The sequence below is a fragment of the Lontra canadensis genome, unplaced genomic scaffold, assembly GCF_010015895.1.
Source record: "Lontra canadensis isolate GAN:19392208 unplaced genomic scaffold, GSC_riverotter_1.0 scaffold241, whole genome shotgun sequence".
Taxonomy (NCBI): domain Eukaryota; kingdom Metazoa; phylum Chordata; class Mammalia; order Carnivora; family Mustelidae; genus Lontra; species Lontra canadensis.
Window position 1 is genome coordinate 192,869 of NW_022631235.1, and position 18,652 is coordinate 211,520.

The window sequence follows — 18,652 nt, forward strand, 5'->3', positions numbered from 1 at the left end:
ACATCTTCTTAGGAACATCGCCAAAGGCAAGGGAAGCAAGGGCAAAAATGAACTATTGGGATTTTATCAAGATCAAAAGCTTTTGCACAGCAAAGGAAACAGTTCACAAAACCAAAAGACAACTGACAGAATGGGAGAAGATATTTGCAAACGACATATCAGATAAAGGGCTAGTGTCCAAAATCTATAAAGAACTTAGCAAACTCAACATCCAAAGAACAAATAATCCAATCAAGAAATGGGCAGAAGACATGAACAGACATTTCTGCAAAGAAGACATCCAGATGGCCAACAGACACATGAAAAAGTGCTCCATATCACTCGGCATCAGGGAAATACAAATCAAAACCACAATGAGATACCACCTCACACCAGTCAGAATGGCTAAAATTAACAAGTCCGGAAATGACAGATGCTGGCGAGGATGCGGAGAGAGGGGAACCCTCCTACACTGTTGGTGGGAATGCAAGCTGGTGCAACCACTCTGGAAAACAGCATGGAGCTTCCTCAAAATGTTGAAAATAGAACTACCCTATGACCCAGCAATTGCACTGCTGGGTATTTACCCTAAAGATACAAACGTAGTGATCCGAAGGGGCACATGCACCCGAATGTTTATAGCAGCAATGTCTACAATAGCCAAACTATGGAAAGAACCTAGATGTCCATCAACAGATGAATGGATAAAGAAGATGTGGTATATATATACAATGGAATACTATGCAGCCATCAAAAGAAATGAAATCTTGCCATTTGCGACAACGTGGATGGAACTAGAGGGTATCATGCTTAGCGAAATAAGTCAATCGGAGAAAGACAACTATCATATGATCTCCCTGATATGAGGGAGAGGAGATGCAACATGGGGGGTTAATGTGGTAGGAGAAGAGTAAATGAAACAAGTTGGGATTGGGAGGGAGACAAACCATAAGTGACTCTTAATCTCACAAAACAAACTGAGGGTTGCTGGGCAGAGGGGGGTTGGGAGGGGGGGGGTTATGGACATTGGGTAGGGTATGTGCTATGGTGAGTGCTGTGAAGTTTGTAAACGTGGAGATTCACAGACCTGTACCCCTGGGGGGAAAAAATATATATATATATGTTTATAAAAAAAAAAAAAATATAAAGTCCTTGATGAAGTCTGGAAAAAAAAAAAAAAAGAATTGAAGTAAATGGTGTCTGAACTGAGTATCTCAGGCCACTTTGTGAGCTGAGTACTGTTAGCACCTCCCTGCATGAATGGCATGAATCCAATGATTTCTGATAACATATCCCATTCTTGAGATGAGAACACAGAAATGTTTCAGGTGAGAGAGCTTAGGATATTAGGGCATGAAGGATATAGGTTGGAGCACTGTGCATTGGCAACATAAGGGAATCACATCAAAGTCCTGCATCATTAAAGGGCTCAATGGCTGTGATACATGACTGGCTTTCTGGAATGGTGTGCAGCACAGTGGGGCCCCTGATCCTGACCCTGGAGGGTCCCCAAAGATGTGTTCCGTCATAGCAAAAGGGCAGAGCAAGAAACATAGTACCATGGGCTGAAGGTCTCTGGATAAAAGTCTCCCAAATCACCATGATCATTTGCAAGACTTGCAGAATTTGGGGAAGAACTGTTGGGCCAATGGGGACACCTGGGAGCATGAGTTAGGAAAATGCACAGCACAGTGAAAAAGAACTCTAGATAAATGAGACGAGACATAGTTTAAAGTCTCTTTAATGGTATTCTTATAAACAAGTGGACAATGGCTCTGCTTCTGTCCAAGGCGGGGGCATGACCATGAGGGCAAGTTTGGAGAAGAGATGAGATGGAGATGCATATGAGTACAGGACTCTAGGAGCCCAGACTGGCTTCTAGGAAGTGGTGGCCTTTGTTCTGCATTGGCACCCTGGGAGTGGGATCTCCCCAACTCCCTCACTCATCTCAAACCAGTGCTGGACTCTATTGGCAGTGTGGGGCACCTTCTTGTCCTTAAAGGAGGGAGAGAAGGGGATCTCATCATTCAGCTTCTGCTCCATCTCCTTTGTAGAGCTCTGTTAAAACAGTGCCCAGCAGCCAGGCAGGAGGCCTCAGAGCCCTCTCTGGATGCCTTTGCTGGTCTTCAGACCAAGGGCATTCCATTCCAGACACACCACACCCCAGTATGCACACACCTCCATCAAGGAGATAAACGTGCCACAGCTTCAGGATCTTGGATGGGCTCTGACACAGGTAAGAGGCACCTCCAGAATCCTCTTTCCACCCTTCCCACCAGGACATTGGTGTGAACAAGAAGGCATCACCAGGGTATCCACTGTGCTCAACCTACTACAGCCCATGTTTGGGAACCCCCACATATTCTTCTTTCCCTAAAACTCAAGAGGAAGGAATGGGGCTGCCCTTGGATGGTTCAAAGGGGGGGGGGCATCGCCTAGTCTGCTCAGTATTAAGTACCTATGGCACCTCCTGCCAAATGCCTTGAGGCATTGGGGTCGAGGTTTTGGGCCAATGTCTGAAGGATGTGAAAAAGCTGTTCCCCTGGGGTTTCTGGAAGCCAGAATCCCGGGATGTAGGCAAGCAGCAAGAGAACATCTTTCCATATCACATGTCTCTAGCCAAGTAACCCTGATACTGGACTACACCAGAATGTGGGTGCCTGGTTGCAGGGGTTCCAAGTTCTGTTGGGGTCTGTGGTCCCAGAAGTGACATCACTGCCTGGGATCCCCTACTGGAGTCCACTCCTGGTTTGACACCTAAGCAAACAGTGCTCTGGTTTGACATCTCCTCATCCCTTTTCTGCATGCAAGATCACATCTCTACACAGCAACACCAACACACCCCTCTCCACAGGGCCCCAGGGAAGATCTGAGTGCAGCTAGGGCCCCAGCTTGGAAACACATCTGGTCTCAGATACAACTCTCTATTCTTACCTGTTTTTGAACCTAGATAAGCCATTGTGCCTGGTAGGGATGGTCTTCTCTCTAAAATACAGATGATTCTAGCATGTCCATCTACCAGATGTCCACGGGCATAGGTTGGATAATATCTATGATGTTAGAGGAGTGGTGTCACATGTAGGAAATACCCCCAACCAAATTTCCATCCTCCTATCATCTTTTTGAATCTGCTTCTAGTCAGATCCCACCTCACAGTCCCTACTGGTTTGTGTGTTTTTGTGAGCACATGCACACTTGCTCCTGTGTGCACACATGTGTTCATATCAGTGTTCAAATTCTGGAGTCCCAGAAGATGACAGCCCCACCTGCAATGCATGGGTAATAGCTTCACAAGATCTTAGGCTTCTAATTTTCAATGCAAACCCTAAAGAAGGGGTTGGATCCTTGGCACTTGATGGTCAGAATGCACCCTTACCCTTAGAGACTGCCTGTCCTGCGATGCAAGCTATTACTTCCTTTCCAAATGGTGTGATGTAGATAGGGGTCCATTCAGTGGGTTGCCATAACCTGGAGTCCTCCTCAGTCAATAACATGGGGAGATGTCTCCTTTCTAGGATATCAATGATCACCCTCAGCCCTATACCATTTCCATGCCTATAGCCACTTCCTTCTAGACAACCTTTTCCAGAGCCCTCAGTGAATGGCTATGTGCACCAGGACCCCACCTTTGAGGACACTCAAAGAGCTGGATTCATGCCTGGTAAGCTTTCCTACCAGTCTGATTCTGGGCAAGGCACGGACCTGCAGGGATCATCACCTTCTCCCCTCAGGGGTCCTGTTGGTTCCCCAACTCCTCTGCATATATCTTTGTATAATCCTCTCCCCAGAGTGTGGTCTGGATTTAGTGATTCACTTCCATTCCACAGAAGGTGGCAACATGACCTGTTGGAGGCCACAATAAGGCTTGAGATGAGGACCAAACCAGGCCCTGACTTGTGTCTCCCTTTAAGTCCAAATACCTTAATAAAGGTTTACAGACAGGAAAGGTTGAGTAGCACTGAGAAAGGGTCTGTGCTATGTGTCATGCGCTTGCCTACGTGACTTCCCACATGCACTCCCTGGTTGATTGTATTAGTTGGTCCTTGTTGTTCCTGTACCTCCCATAATCCACTCCCTGGTTGATTGTAACTTCTTGTATCAATAGTAGATAATGGCATTAGCCGTGACTACCTGGCATCACGAGATTTGTTTGTAGTTAATGTAAAACTTGTTATAGGAACTTGCAGTTACTCCTTCTATTGTGATCTGCCTTATAAATGCTTGTAAAATGTGAAATAAAATCAGCACTGTTGGACATCATCCTCAGTGTCCCTCCTGCCCCCATCTCTTTGTCTCTTAATTTCTTTTTACCATCCTCTTACCCTCACGTTTCCTGGTCGATTTGTTGCGCCGGCCGTGACAATGACCCAAAGTCCCTGCTGAGATTTAGATACAAAAGCTCATTGCCCAGCCCCATGTTGACTCTGACCTATGTTCTCTCTCAGATCCTCAGACTGGAGTACAAGCCCTTAGGTTGAACACAGACATATGTATTTGGCCTAGCACTCTGGGTCAACAACAGACAGAATAACTCAGGTTTTTGAGATGAGTTGTATCTGGCCATTGCCCCTATATGAGCTCAGGTTCTCAGTGACTGTTGTCAACAGTCCCAACCTAATGAGAGACTCTGGAAGGAGCCTGATTCCTGATCCCCTGAGACCGGGAGACAGTGTTTGTGGGTTCAGCCACTGAATGTGCGGACATGCGGTCACACAACACTGGGAGAAAGGCACTGATACTGTCGAACTGCCCCGGGCCCTGGCCCTCCTACCCTCCCTCTCTGCTCTCTTCCTCAGCTTCCTCTGGCCATCCTGGCCTCCTTTCTAACCTCCACTCTGGGAACATCAAATTCTGCCTCAAATCGTCTGCTCCATGGTGTCCTCTGCCAGGCTGAATACACTCAGATTCATGCAGGGCTGTCTCCTCCTTTTCCTGCCACAGGAATTTTCAATGTCATCTCAGGATAACCTTGTCATACCCCTCACCTGATGGAGCTCAGGACTTAGTTGTAGTCCCTTGCTCTTTTCCTGTGGAGAAATTGCTCTTTTCATTCTCATTTTTGTTTCTTGTTTCTCCATCTTCTCCTCTAGACCCTGAGTTTTTAGTTGGAGAACCTGGTTGGCTGATAAGCACTGGCACCACCTGATTGTGCAGTGCCCAGAGGCTGAATGAATGTGAGACAGGATCCAACCCAACACTGACCAGCTCCATTGTTTGAGCCTCATTGGTTTTGCTCATGTATAAGTCCTTTTTTTTTTTTCTTTTTTCTTTTTCTGTTTTTATTTTGTAAGTAAACTATGCCTGATGTGGGGCTCAAACTCATAACCCAGAGATCAAGTATCCTACTGATGGAGGAATCCACGTGCCTCTTTGGTCATTTTTAAAGGTCTTTGGCTGATAATGCTTCAAGTAAACTTGGTGATTTCAACATGTTGTAGGTATATTACATTATGCTAAATTACCAAGTAACTCCCCAAATTTTGATAGCATGTCCCCACAGATATTCCCCCATGACCATGCTGAGAGGCTCTTCAGATTAGGAGACTGAAATCCTTTATGTGGTGTTTCAGGAATGTAGAGTCCCTTCACCATGGGACTTCCCACTCCCTGGGTTGTCATGCACCTCTGACGGTATCAGCACAAGAAGAAAGATGACAAAGAAATAGACAAAGGAGCATATTTCTAGTCAGGTCTTGAAGGCCTAAGTGTACACTTCTACACTCAATCTTTTATTTATTTTTTTTCAGGATTTTATTTCTTTATTAGAGGGTAAAGAGCACAAGCAGGAGGGAAGGGGCAGAGGGAGGAGAGATGCTGAGGTGAGGAGGACTGGGTGTGGCTGATACAGACCGGTGGAGGGAACAGCTTACGCCACCCAGAGCAAGTCTCCATCAACTGGTAGTCCAGGAGTAATGAGTATTCTCAGATCCCTGTGCCTATGACCTGCCATCAGGGGAGACCTTCCAGGGATTGCTTCATGGGCTCAGAGAACACTGAATGGTGGGAAAATTTTTCTTTATTTAGGAGGGACATGAAAAGTCAATCATGGTGATGATACATTTTTCTTCTTGGACCTACAGCACCAGGCACAGAAGATGATCCTGAACCACCTCAAGAGCAACCTCTAGCTCTCACTGTGGTGCCTGCAGCAGCTTCAGAGCTTGACTGGCATGGGTTGGAATAAGTTGTACAGGTGATATGACTGCGGATATGATGAAGTTCTAGAACCTAGGTGAGGTTCGGTGGGCTGAGGTCTGAGGTCCGGAGCCAATGACCAAGAAAGAATTCTTGAGACATCTTTGGTGCAAAATGGTGGTTTATTAAAGCACGGGGACAGGACCCATGGGCAGGAAGAGCTGCTTCCCCTGGTTGTGAGAGATGGCAGGTTATGTACCTTGCTGTTGGGGGAAAGTGAGGGGAAGGGAGGTTTCAAGGGAGCTTTCATATGCTAAAGAGGGCCTACAAGGTGCTGGGATACCAGAGGCCTTGCGGCCTGATCAATGTTGTCTTTTGGCAAGCCATTCACATTTCTGCTATCGAGCGTCTTTGTTAGTGAGATTTGGGTTTAGAAGAAATTTAACTTTATTTAGGGCTTGAGGAACTGAGTTATTTGCCTCTGGAGTAAATTCTTTGTTTGTAGATCTCTAGGACGTTTGTAAACCAAGGGAGACTTCTGTCTTGCAGGATTGTGATCTCTGCAAGTTAACTATTCGTTTCTTTTGGCGGTCAGGGGTGCCTGAGGAATGTCACACACATTACGGAGGGGAGAGGGTAGAGAGGGGATGCAAGGAGCCAGCTTTTGCTTTGTCTTCAGCCAGCCTCCTGCTCCCTCATCAGATAAAGCAAAGGGGAGGCACCTACGTGAAGGAGCTTACTGCAAAGTTTTTAGTGACAATGAAGTTCTTGATTGAAACACTTAGGAGTTGACTACTATGGGGGACATTTATGGCTTAAAAGTGTTCAAGGACGGGGCGCCTGGGTGGTTCAGTGGGTTAAAGCCTCTGCCTTCAGCTCAGGTCATGATCCCAGGGTCTGGGATCACCGAATCAGGCTCTCTGCTCAGCAGGGGGCCTGCTTCCCCCCCCCCCCCCCCCCCCCCCCGCCTCTCTGCCTACTCCTGATCTGTCAAATAAATAAATAAATAAATAAAATCTAAAAAAAATGTGTTCAAGTGGTGAAGTGGGCTGGAAATCCAAGTTTGACAGCATGATCTCAAGATCCCGATGGTCACAAGAAGAACAAACAGGTGGGGCCCGGATGCTTCAGAGTTCCCAGACATCAGTTAGGGAAAAATGGCTGAAAACCATGAAGCTAGGTCCTGACTTTCTGCTCTGTGTAGCGCTAGACTCCAAATCACAACATTGTTGGGCGTTCACTTCCCTGAGAGGGGTCCAGAAAAAAAAAAAAAAAAAAGCAGGACAAGACCTCAAACACCCAGCGGTATGGTGTGGGTCTGTGCCACAGGAATCCATAGGAATTGAAATTGGGGCCACCTGGGTGGCTTAGTTGTATAAGTAACTGCCCTCAGCTCAGGTCATGATCCCAGAGTTCCTGGATCCAGTCCCTCATCAGTCTCCCACCTCCATAGGGAGTCTGCTTCTCTCTCTGACCTCCTCCCATCTCATTCTCTCTCTCACTCTCACGCTCTCTCAAATAAATAAATACAATTTTTAAAAACAAAAAGATTGGAGTTAGAACTCAGTCATGTTCATGAGATAAAAATACCTTGTCACTGGCAGCGTGAACACAGAGTTCTGACAGAAACCGAGGAGTTAAGACTGGTGGATTTTTTTTTTTTTTTTCCTCTGAGGGCTCACTGAAGAGCTGGGGTGCAAATGTTCAGCTCCTAGTTAGAGAGCAGTGTGCAGCAACATTCAACTCACCCATTTGTGCTGCAAGCATTCAGGGAGTAAAACAGCACCACAAAACTTCCAGGTTGGTGACAACTATCTACTTCCTTTCCTCCAATCCCATATTGCTAATTGTGACCAAGCTGACTGGCTGCACTAAATATTTTTGTTATCCAGCCTTAGCTGGTCTGTAATGACACTTGTCATTCTTTTCTTCTTCAACACTTTGTGCAGGCCAGAGATTACAAATGATGTGTTGGGTCTCAGTGCATAGACACCTTTCTCTGCCTTCAACATACTTAATGTTAACTACTTCCCAACATTTAAAATTGTCAATTTTACATGAAAACCCAGATATTCAAAAATGAAAAACAAAACAAAGCACATATTAAAAAAGATTTTCTTTAATTTATTTTAGAGAAAGAAAGAGGATGTGCATGTGCATGTGCTGGAGGAGGGGCAGAGGCAGAGGGAGAGGAACAGAAACCTTAACAGACCCCATGCTGAGCAGGGAGCCCCACATAAAGCTTGATCTCACAACCCTGAGATCATGACCTGAGCCAAAACCAAGAGCTGCATGTTTAATCAACTGAACAACCCAGGTGCCCCATAAAACACATTTTATAAAAAAAGAAAATCTGACAAGGATCCTTTAACACTTGGCTCCAGTCAGCTGGAGCTTTCTTAACATTCAGCTGAAATAAATGCCTTTCTTAGAAGCCGCAAATGAGCTTACCACAGATAAAATGTTTCTTCTCAGTTTTCAATTAATTTCAGATATCCACATTTTCCAATGATACCTAGACCTCATATATGAGAACTCTATTGACAGTGGGATGGGAGGATCCGCCCCCCCCCCCCCCCCCGCTTTCTAGCAAATGTAAGTTGCTGTTCAACTCACTCCAGAAAACACAAGATCCCAAACTTTTCCACATTATGTTTTTAGACACAAACACTTCAGGTTAAGAAATTTCCCTTTCACATTCCAATCACCCATAGCACTGGTATTGTTCTTTTAATTTTAATCAAGAAAAATATCATAGTAGGGGCGCCTGGGTGGCTCAGTGGTTAAGCCTCTGCCTTCAGCTCAGGTCATGATCCCAGGGTTCTGTAATCAAGTCCCACGTCGGGCTCTCTGCTCAGTGGAGAACCTGCTTCCTCCTCTCTCTCTCTCTCTCTGCCTACTTGTGATCTCTGTCAAATAAATAAATAAAATCTTAAAAAAAATATCATAGTATGGTTAATATACTATGCTATATTATATTCAGGTGTACAATAAAGTGACTTGTTAATTCTGTACATTAATTGATGTTTACCATGATAAACATAGTCACCATCTGTCACCACACTGCATTGTTACAGTATTATTGACAATATTTCCTATGCTGTAGTTTCCTTTTCTGTAACTTATTTGTTGTAACTGGAAAAATTTTACCTCTTTATCCCCTCTGCCTATTCTCTTAGCCATTTTCCCTTTGGCAACGAACAGTTTGTTCTCTGTATTTAAGAGTGTGTTTTGGGGGGTGCCTGGGTGGCTCAGTGGGTTAAAGCCTCTGCCTTCAGCTCAGGTCATGATCCCAGGATCCTGGGATCGAGCCCCACATCGGGCTCTCTGCTTGGCGGGGAGCCTGCTTCCTCCTCTCTCTGCCTGCCTCTCTGCCTACTTGTGATCTCTGTCAAATAAATAAAATCTTAAAAAAAAAGAGTGTTTCTGTTTTTATTTGTTTTTTAGATTCCACATATATCTCAAATTGTATGGTACTATCATTCTTATGATACTGTCACTCCTCTAAAACTTCACATGTTTTTTCTTTTAAAATCTGTTCCACAGGGAAATGGAGAAACTACCAAACTTGTATCCCGTGTAATGAATATATATATATATATATATATACACACACACACATATATATATATATACACACATATATATACATATATATATATATATACATATATATATATATATATATATATATGCCGGCTTTCTGGCCGGCGTTGGGCAGCCCTGTGGACAGCCCTGTCCCCCATGGCCGAGGGCCCTTTCTGGCTGGGGGCGTGTCGCGGCCAGCAGGAAAACTCGGAGAGAAGACACAGCCCTGCCAGGGGCCCTGGTGCAGGGGAGCTTTCCTGGAGCAGAGTTGAGGGAGGGGTTGTGGCCTGGCATCCATCTCCGATTGTTTGGATCTGCCGGGGCGCCCAAGGCTGGGGCCGGCCTCAGTGGGGGCATGAAAGTTTCCCTGGCTCTGAGGCTTTTCTGCAGCAAAAAAAGGCACCGTCAGCGCCGGGGTGGTAGGGGGAGTCGTGGCACGGGACTCGGGGTTCCCCAGTTGGAGGCCCCGAGGGACAGGACCCTGGACACAGAAGGCTGAGAAGCAGGCCATGGGGCGGGCCAGGCCCCATTGGCCAGCGCCAGGTAGGGGAACCCCAGAAGCTGAGGAGCAGGAGGCGTCGGCCTCACCTGTGCCTGACTCCCAGAGGGCTTTCTGGCGGGGTCCGGAAGCGACCACTCGCGATCCACGGCCGGGCCCCCAGGGGGCGGCCCTGCAGACGTGTGGCACCCAAGGCGAGTTGGCCGTGCATTTTCCGGCCAATTCTCACGAGCGTTCTGCCCAAACCGATTCGGTTTGGGCAGAACGCTCGTGAGAATTGGTGGGCGTTGGGCAGCCCTGCGGATTGCCCTGTCCCGTGAGGCCGAGGGGTCTTTCTTGTTTGTGGCATGTCACTACACAGGGGCAACGCGTGGAGACGACGTGGCCCAGCCAGGGGGCCCCAGCACAGGGGAGCTTTCCCGGAGCAGAGTTGAGGCAGGGGTTGTGGCCCGGCATCCGCCGCCACTGATTCTTTGGACCACTGGGGCGCCCAAGGCTGAGGCTGGCCTCAGAGGGGGCACGAAAGTTTCTCTCGCTCCGAGGCTTTTCCACAGTTCCGAAAGGCACCCTTTCCGCCACAGCGTTAGGAGCAGTAGTGGCCCGGGTCTCAGTGTTCCCACGTTGGAGGCCCCTCGAGACAGGACCCTGGACACAGAAGTGTAAGAAAGCAGGTGAAGGCTCATGCCTGGGCCTCGGGGCAGGCCAGGCCCCATAACCAGCGCCAGTGTGGGGACCCCCAGAGGCTGAGGAACAGGAGGCATCGGCCTCACCTGCGCCTCACTCCCGGAGGGCTTTCTGGCATGTTTCCGGGGAGACCACTCGAGATCCCAGGCTGGCCTTTGTGGGGGAATGAATGTATCTCTCGCTCGAAGGCTCGTATGCAGATCCGAAAGGCACTGTTTGCTCCAGGGTGGTCAGGGGACTTGTTGCGCAGGACTCAGGGTTCCCCAGTTGGAGGCCCTGAGGGACAGGACCCTGGAAACAGAAGTTTGAGAAAACAGGCGAGGATTCGTGCCCAGGCCTCGGGACAGGCCCGATCCCATCTGCCAGCACCAGGGAAAGGACCCCTGGAGGCTGAGGACCAGTCGCCTACGCCTGACTCCCAGAGGGCTTTACGGCGGGGTTCGGACCCGACCAGTCGGGATCCCAGACCAGGCCCAGGGGGTGGCCCTGCAGACGTGCTGCGCCCGAAGCGAGTTTGCCAGGAATTTTTTGGCCAATTCTCTGGAATGTTCTGCCCAAATCGGGAGTGATTTGGGCAGAATGCTCATGAGAATTGGCCAGCGTTGGGCAGCCCTGCGGGCCACCCTGTCCCCCGAGGCCAAGGGCCCTTTCTCACTTGGGGCATGTTGCAGCCAGCAGGAAAACATGCCGAGATGACGAGCCCCACCCGGGGGCCCCAGCGGAGGGGAGTTTTCCCAGAGCAGAGTTGAGGGAGGGGTTGTGGCCGGGCGTCTGCCTCCGATGTTTTGGGCCACTGGGGTGACAAAGGTTGGGGCTGGCCTCCGTGGGGGCACAAAAGTTTCTCTGGCTCCGAAGATTTTCCGCACCTCCGAAAGGCACCGTTTCCGCTGGGGTGGCAGGTGGACCCGTAGGGTTCCCCAGTTGGGGGGTCCGAGGGACAGGACCCTGGAAAAGGAACGCTGAGAAAGCAGGTGAGGGCTCGGTCCCAGGCCTTGGAGCAGGGCAGGCCCCATTGGCCAGCACCAGGGAGGGGACTCCCGGAGGCTGAGGAGCAGGAAGCATCAGCCTCAACTGAGCCTGACTCACGGAGGGCTTTCTGGCACCGTTTGAGCCGCGACCACTCGAGATCCCAGGCCAGGCCCAGAGGGCGGCCCTGCAGACCTGCGGCGCCCGAAGCCAGTTCACCAGGCATTTACCGGCCAATTCTCTTGAGCATTCTACCCAAATCGCGATTGGGCTAGGCCTGGGCCTAGGGGCAGGGCAGGCCCAATCTGCCAGCTCCAGGGAGGGGACCCCCAGAGGCTGAGGAGCAGGAGCCATTGGCCTCACCTGAGCCTGACTCACGGAGGGCTCTCTGGCAGCATTCGAGCGGCGCCCACTCAGGATCCCGGGCCAGTCCAGGGAGTGGCCCTGCAGACATGCAGCGCTCTAAGCGAGAAGAAATTTTTGGAGTCTGATCATGCTCACTAATTTTTCTGTATAATTTAATGGTAATTCCTTCTTTACACAATTTCTGCTGTGAAAGGTTTCCTAGGAAAACTGTACTTTCAAAGAGCAGGGGAACCTGTACCCCTCCTGCAGGGTTAGCTTTAGTCTCCATGTTACACAGAACTTTCTATGACCTGCAGATTTTATCACTCAAACATTGCGCCTTTGATCACCTTCATCTGTTTCCCGCCACCCCACCCCCAACTTCCCTGAATCTGGCAACCACCAATTTGTTTTCAGTATGTATGTGTTCATTATGTTTTTGTTTCCATGTGGAATGGACATGAGAGCATCTGGTGTTTGTCATTCTGTGTCTAAGTTACTTAGCATAATGCTCTCAAGGTTTATGTTTCCATGTCTGGTTATTGTGAATGATGCTCCAGTGAACTTGGGAGTGTATTTCTCTTTTTGAGGGAATGCTTTTGTGTTCTCCAAAAAATATTCGATAGAATAATTACTGGGTCTCATGGTAGTTGTGTTTATTATTTTCAGAAACCTCCATACTGTTTGCCACTATGGCTGCACCAATGTACATTCCCATCAACAGCCCATAGGGTCCCCTCATCTACACATGCTTTACCACACCTGGTGTCTGTCTCTGGGCCAATTGCTGTTCCAACAGTTGTGACAGCTGATTCCTGTAGACTTACAGTTCCCTGATGACGATTAGTGATGTTGTATACCTTTTTCTGTGTCCGTTGGCCACATGTATGTTATCATTGGAAAGGATCTCTTCACATATTCTCCCCATTTTTTATTTTGTTTTTGTTTAGATTTGTATGTGTGTTTTGTGTATTTTGGATATTAGCCTCTTCTCACGAATATGATTTACAGATTTTTTTTTTCCATTGGGTAAGTTGCCTTTTAAGTTTTTGATGGTTTCTTTTGCCATGAAAAAGATCTCAGTTTGATGTCGTTACACTTGCTTATTTTTGCCTTTGTTTCCTTTGCTTTTGGTGTCTGATCTGAAGACTTTGCCAAAACCAATGTTGAGAAACTTACTACCTGTGTTTTTTTCTTGTAGGTTTATGGATTCAGGTCTTATGTTCAAGTCATTCATCCATTTAAAATTTCTGTGTGCGGTGTTGTGATCCAGTTACATTCTTTTGCATATAGTGTCCAGTGTTCTCAGTATCGTTCACTGAAGAGACAGTCCTCTCCGCATTGTACATTTTCTTCTCCTGTGTTGTAAATTAAGACCATATATGTGCAGGTTAGTTTCTGAGCTTTCTATTTTGTTCTATTCTATTCTCTGTGTGTGTTTTTATGCCAGTACCATACTGTTTTGATGATCATAACTTTGTATTCTAGCTTGAAATCTGGGAGAGTGGAGACTGCAGCTTTCTTTCTCCAGATTGCTCTGGGTATTTGAGGTCTTTTGTGAAATCATATGAGTTTTAGAACTGTCTTCTATTTCTTTGAATAATGTCATTGGGATTAGGATAGGGTTTTCATCACATCTGTAGATTGCTTTGGGTATGATGAACATGTTAACATTATTAATTTTTCCAGTTAATGAGCATGGCATATGCTTCTGTTTGTGTTGTCTTCCATTTCTTTGACCCACACATTCCTCCCCACCCCAACACACACATGCACTTCCTTTATTTTCCACCATGTGTTCAGTGTACCAGGCCTTTCTTATTCTTGGTTACTCTTATTCCTAGATATTATTTTCTCCATGCAATTGTAAATGGCATTGCTTTCTTAGTTTCTCTTTGTGAAAGTTTGTCTTCAGTATATAGAAACACAACAAGTTGGGGTACCTGGGTGGCTCTGTTGGTAAAGCATCTGCCTTCAGGTCAGGTCATTCTGAGGTCCTGGGATGGAGCTCTTAATCAGTCTCCCTGCTCAGTAGGAAGCCTGCTTTTCTCTCTCCCTCTGCTGCTCCCTTGTGCTCATGCTTCCTCTATCAAATAAATACATAAAATCTTTTAAAAGCAGAAATGAAACAGTCTCTGTATGCTAACTTTGTATCCTGCAGCTTTACTGAATTTGTTTTCTCTAACAGATTTTTTGGTGGAATCTTTAGGGATTTCTCTATATAGTATCATGTCATCTGCAAATGACTATTTCTTTTCCTATTTGGATTTCACATCAATTTTTGTATAAATGTTTTGTCTAGGACTTTCAGTGCTATGTTGAATGAAAGTGGTGAGAGTGGGCATCTATCTTTGTCTTGTTCTTGATCTTAGTGGAAAAGTTCTGAACTTTTCACTCTTGAGTATGGTGTCAGCTATGGGCTTTTCATATAGGGCCTTTTTAAAAAATATATTTATTTATTTATTTATTTTAAAAATTTCTTTTCAGTGTTCCAGAATTCATTGTTTATACACCACACCCACTGCTCCATGCAACATATAGCGCCTTTATTGTGGTGAGGTATGTTCCCCCAATACCCAGATGGTTTAGGGTTTTATCATAAATGCATATTTAATCTTGTAAGAAGTTGTTTCTGCATCTATTGTAACAATCATATAATTTTATCTTTTATTTTGTTAAGGTGGTGTATCCCATTGGTGGATGTGCAGATGTGGAATCATCCTTGTATCACTGGAATAAATCCCACTGGATCATGTTGTGTGATTCTCCTGATGTATTGTTGAATTCAGTTTGTTGATTAATTTCTTGAGGATTTTGACATCTATGTTCATGAGGGATATTGGCATTTCCTTTTCTTGTAGTGTTTCTTGAGTCCTTTTCTTGAATTTTTGGCCTTGGACATCTGTTTCTTGGGTGGTTTTTGATTATCAAATCAATCTTTTTACTAGTGATCAGTCTGTTCAGATTTTTTTCCTTTCATGGTTCAATCTTTCTAGGTTGTGGGTAGGGACTTGTCCATTTCTTCTAGGTTGTCCAGTGTATTGGCCTCTACTTGCTCATAGTACTCTTACGATCTTTTGTATTTTTGTGGTATTCATTATCATGGATCATCTTTTGTTCCTTTATTTAAAGTTTCTCATTTTTTTTAAATTTAAATTCAAGGAGGCAAGGAATAGTACATCATTAGTTTTTGATGTAATATTCAATGATTCATTATTAATGATTTAATTAATTCAATAATTCATAGAGTATAACAGCCAATGCTTAACACCACACATGCCCTCTTTAATGCCCATCACCCAGTTATCCCATCCCCCCACCCACTTCCCTTTCTACAACCCTCATTTTGTTTCCCAGAGTCAAGAGTCTCATATGGTTTTTCTCCCTCTCAGATATCTTCCCATTCAGTTTTCCCACCCTGTCCCTATGATCCTCTGTGTTATTCCTTATATTTCACATATGAGTGAAATTTTATGATAACTGTCTTTCTCTGCTTGACTTATTTCACTTAGCATAATCCCCTCCAATTCCATCCATGTCAATGCAAATGGTAAGTATTCATCGTTTCTGATGGCTGAGCAATATTCCATTGTATATATGAACTACATCTTCTTTTTTTTTAAAGGATTTTATTTATTTATTTGACACAGAGAGAGAGATCACAAGTCGGCAGAGAGGCAGGCAGGGAGAGAGGGGGAAGCAGGCTCCCCACTGAGCAGAGAGCCCTATGCATGCTCGATCCCAGGAACCTGAGATCATGATCTGAGCCGAAGGCAGAGGCTTAACCCACTGAGTCACCCAGGGGCCCCTGAACCACATCTTCTGTATACATTCATCTGTTGAAGGACATCTCAGCTCCTTCCACAGTTTGGCTATTGTGGACATTGCTGCTATGAACACTGGGGTGCATGTGCCTCTTCATTTTACCAAATCCGTATGGTAAATACCCAGGAGTGCAATTGGTGGGTCACAGGGTAGCTTTATTTTTAATGTCTTGAGGAAACTCCATACTGTTTTTCAGAGTGACTACCAGCTTGCATTCCAACCAACAGTGTAAGAGGATTTCCTCTTATACTGTTGTGTAAGATGTTTCACATCCTCACCAACATTTGTTTTTCCCTGTCTTTTAATTTTTGCCATTCTAACTGGTGTAATGTGGTGTCTCATTGTGGTTTTGAATTTTATTTCCCTGATGGCAAGTGATGTGGAGAATGTTCTCATGTGTCTGTTAGCCATTTGTATGTCTTTTTTGGAGAAGTGTCTTTTTATGTCTTCTGCCCATTTCTTTAGTGGACTCTTTGTTTTTTGGGTGTTGAGCTTGAGAAATTTTGTGTAAATCTTGGATACCAGACCTTTAACTGTAATAGCATTTGCAAATATCTTCTCCCATTCTACAGGTTGCCTTTTAGTTTTGTTGTTTCCAAGCTTTTCATCTTGATGAAGTACCAAAAGTTCATTTTTGCTTTTGTTTCCCTTGCCTATAGAGATGTGTCTTGAAAGAAGTTGCTGTGTTGGAGGTCGAGGAGGTTGCTGCCTGTGTTCTCTAGGATTTTAGTGTGAGACAGGAATTAATCATCTTTCTTTCCTGATTGTATTTGAGCCCTCTCTCTTTCTTGGTGAGTCTAGCTAAAATTTATTAGTTTTGTTTATCTTTCCAACAAAGGCAGCTCTCATTTTCATTGATCTTTTGTCTTTTTAGTCATAATTTTATTTATTTTCACATTCCTTTTCAGCCTGACTTGCCCTCCCCTCAGTCTTCCTCAGGGAAGATCTTCTCACTTCATGAGCTGACAGCTCTGAACTTAAAAATGAATATTGTTTTATATTTCTCAATGCCTTAGTTCATCCATGGCATCTTTTTCAAAACTGTCAGTGGCTTTTTAGCAGTCTTGGAGGGCTGTCTGCTCAAGGAGGGGATGACCTGGGAGGGGCAGCCCTCCTTCCCATTTCCCTCAGCATGTCCCTGAGCCCTGGAGCCATCTGTCCCACTGAGGGTTGAGGACCCAAGACAGCCTATCTTGAGCCCAGGCTAGGTCAGCTGTATAGACTGATGTGTACCAGTAATGGTGGGAAGCTGGCATGGGCCAGGTGCAGGCAAATTCTCTTTCTCTTTCCTTCCTCCCTTCCTACCCAGAGGTAGCTCAGAACAGACTTCAAGCCCTGCATCTCAAGATCCCATGACCTGGGCACCCTGCTTTCAGCTGGTGACCTTAGTGGTTTCCTGTTGCTTCTTCCTCCCATACCCACTCCCACAGCCATTCCTAGATCAGGAGAGGGATCAAACCCTTGTCTGTACTTGGTCCTCTTCCAGTCCCACACCAAGCCCCCCACATTTGTCTTCCAGGTATGTGCTTAGAAGCAAGCCCATCCACAGGAACTTATCAGCCAGACAGATCCAGGTAATGACCACTGAAGTGGAGATCCAGGGTGTATAATAAACCTGCTCTGAAACCTGTCCCATACTCTATGACAATCTCACACGAAAATAGAAACAATAATAGGTTTCTGGACAATGAAGTGACATCCGTCTCTACTTACACTCTTGAAAGTATAGGTGCTGACCCCGGAAGGAAAGGAACCATAGCTCCTGTGGGCTACAATTAAATGGAAAAGTATAAGAATTCAGTGAAATTTGAATTCCAGGCATAGAGTGAATAATTATTGTATAGTAAATACTCTCAAGTAAGTCTTATGAACATTGCATAGCAAAAGCTTTTTCAAATAGTTTACTGAAAGAAAGAAAACTTTTTTATTGTTTATTTTAATTCAGGTAGAGTTAACATACAGTGGTATATTAGTTTCAGGTGTACAATATAGTGATTCAGTGATTCTATATATTACTCAGCGGTCATCAAGAAAAGTGTACTCTTAGTCCTCATCATCTATTTCACTCATTCCTCCATCCACTTCCACTCTGGTAACCACAGAATCGGTATTTTGTTCTGTATCTTCTTTCTCCTGTATTTATGTATGTTCGTTTCTTAAATTCCATATAAGAGTGACATCAAAAGACATTTGTCTTTCTCCGACTAATGGATTTCACTTAGGATAGTACTCTCTAGCTCCATCCATGGGTCTGCAAGTGGGAAGATTTCATTCTTTTTATGGCTGAGTAATTTTCCACTGTGTGTGTGTGTGTGTGTGTGTGTGTGTATGTGTGTATACATGTATCATCTCATTTATCAAATTATCAAGAAATACTTGGATTGCTTCCATATTGTAATATTGTAAATAATGTTGCAAGAAACATAGGGGCACATGTATCCTTTTGAGCTATTGTTCTCATATTCTTTGGGTAAACAACCGGTAGTGTGATTGCTGGATCATAAGGTAATTCTATATTTAACGTTTTGAGGAACAGTCATACTGTTTCCACAGAGGCTGCAGCAGCTTGCATTTCCACCAACAGTGCAAGAAGGTTCCCTTATATCCACATCCTCCCAGCATCTGTTTTCT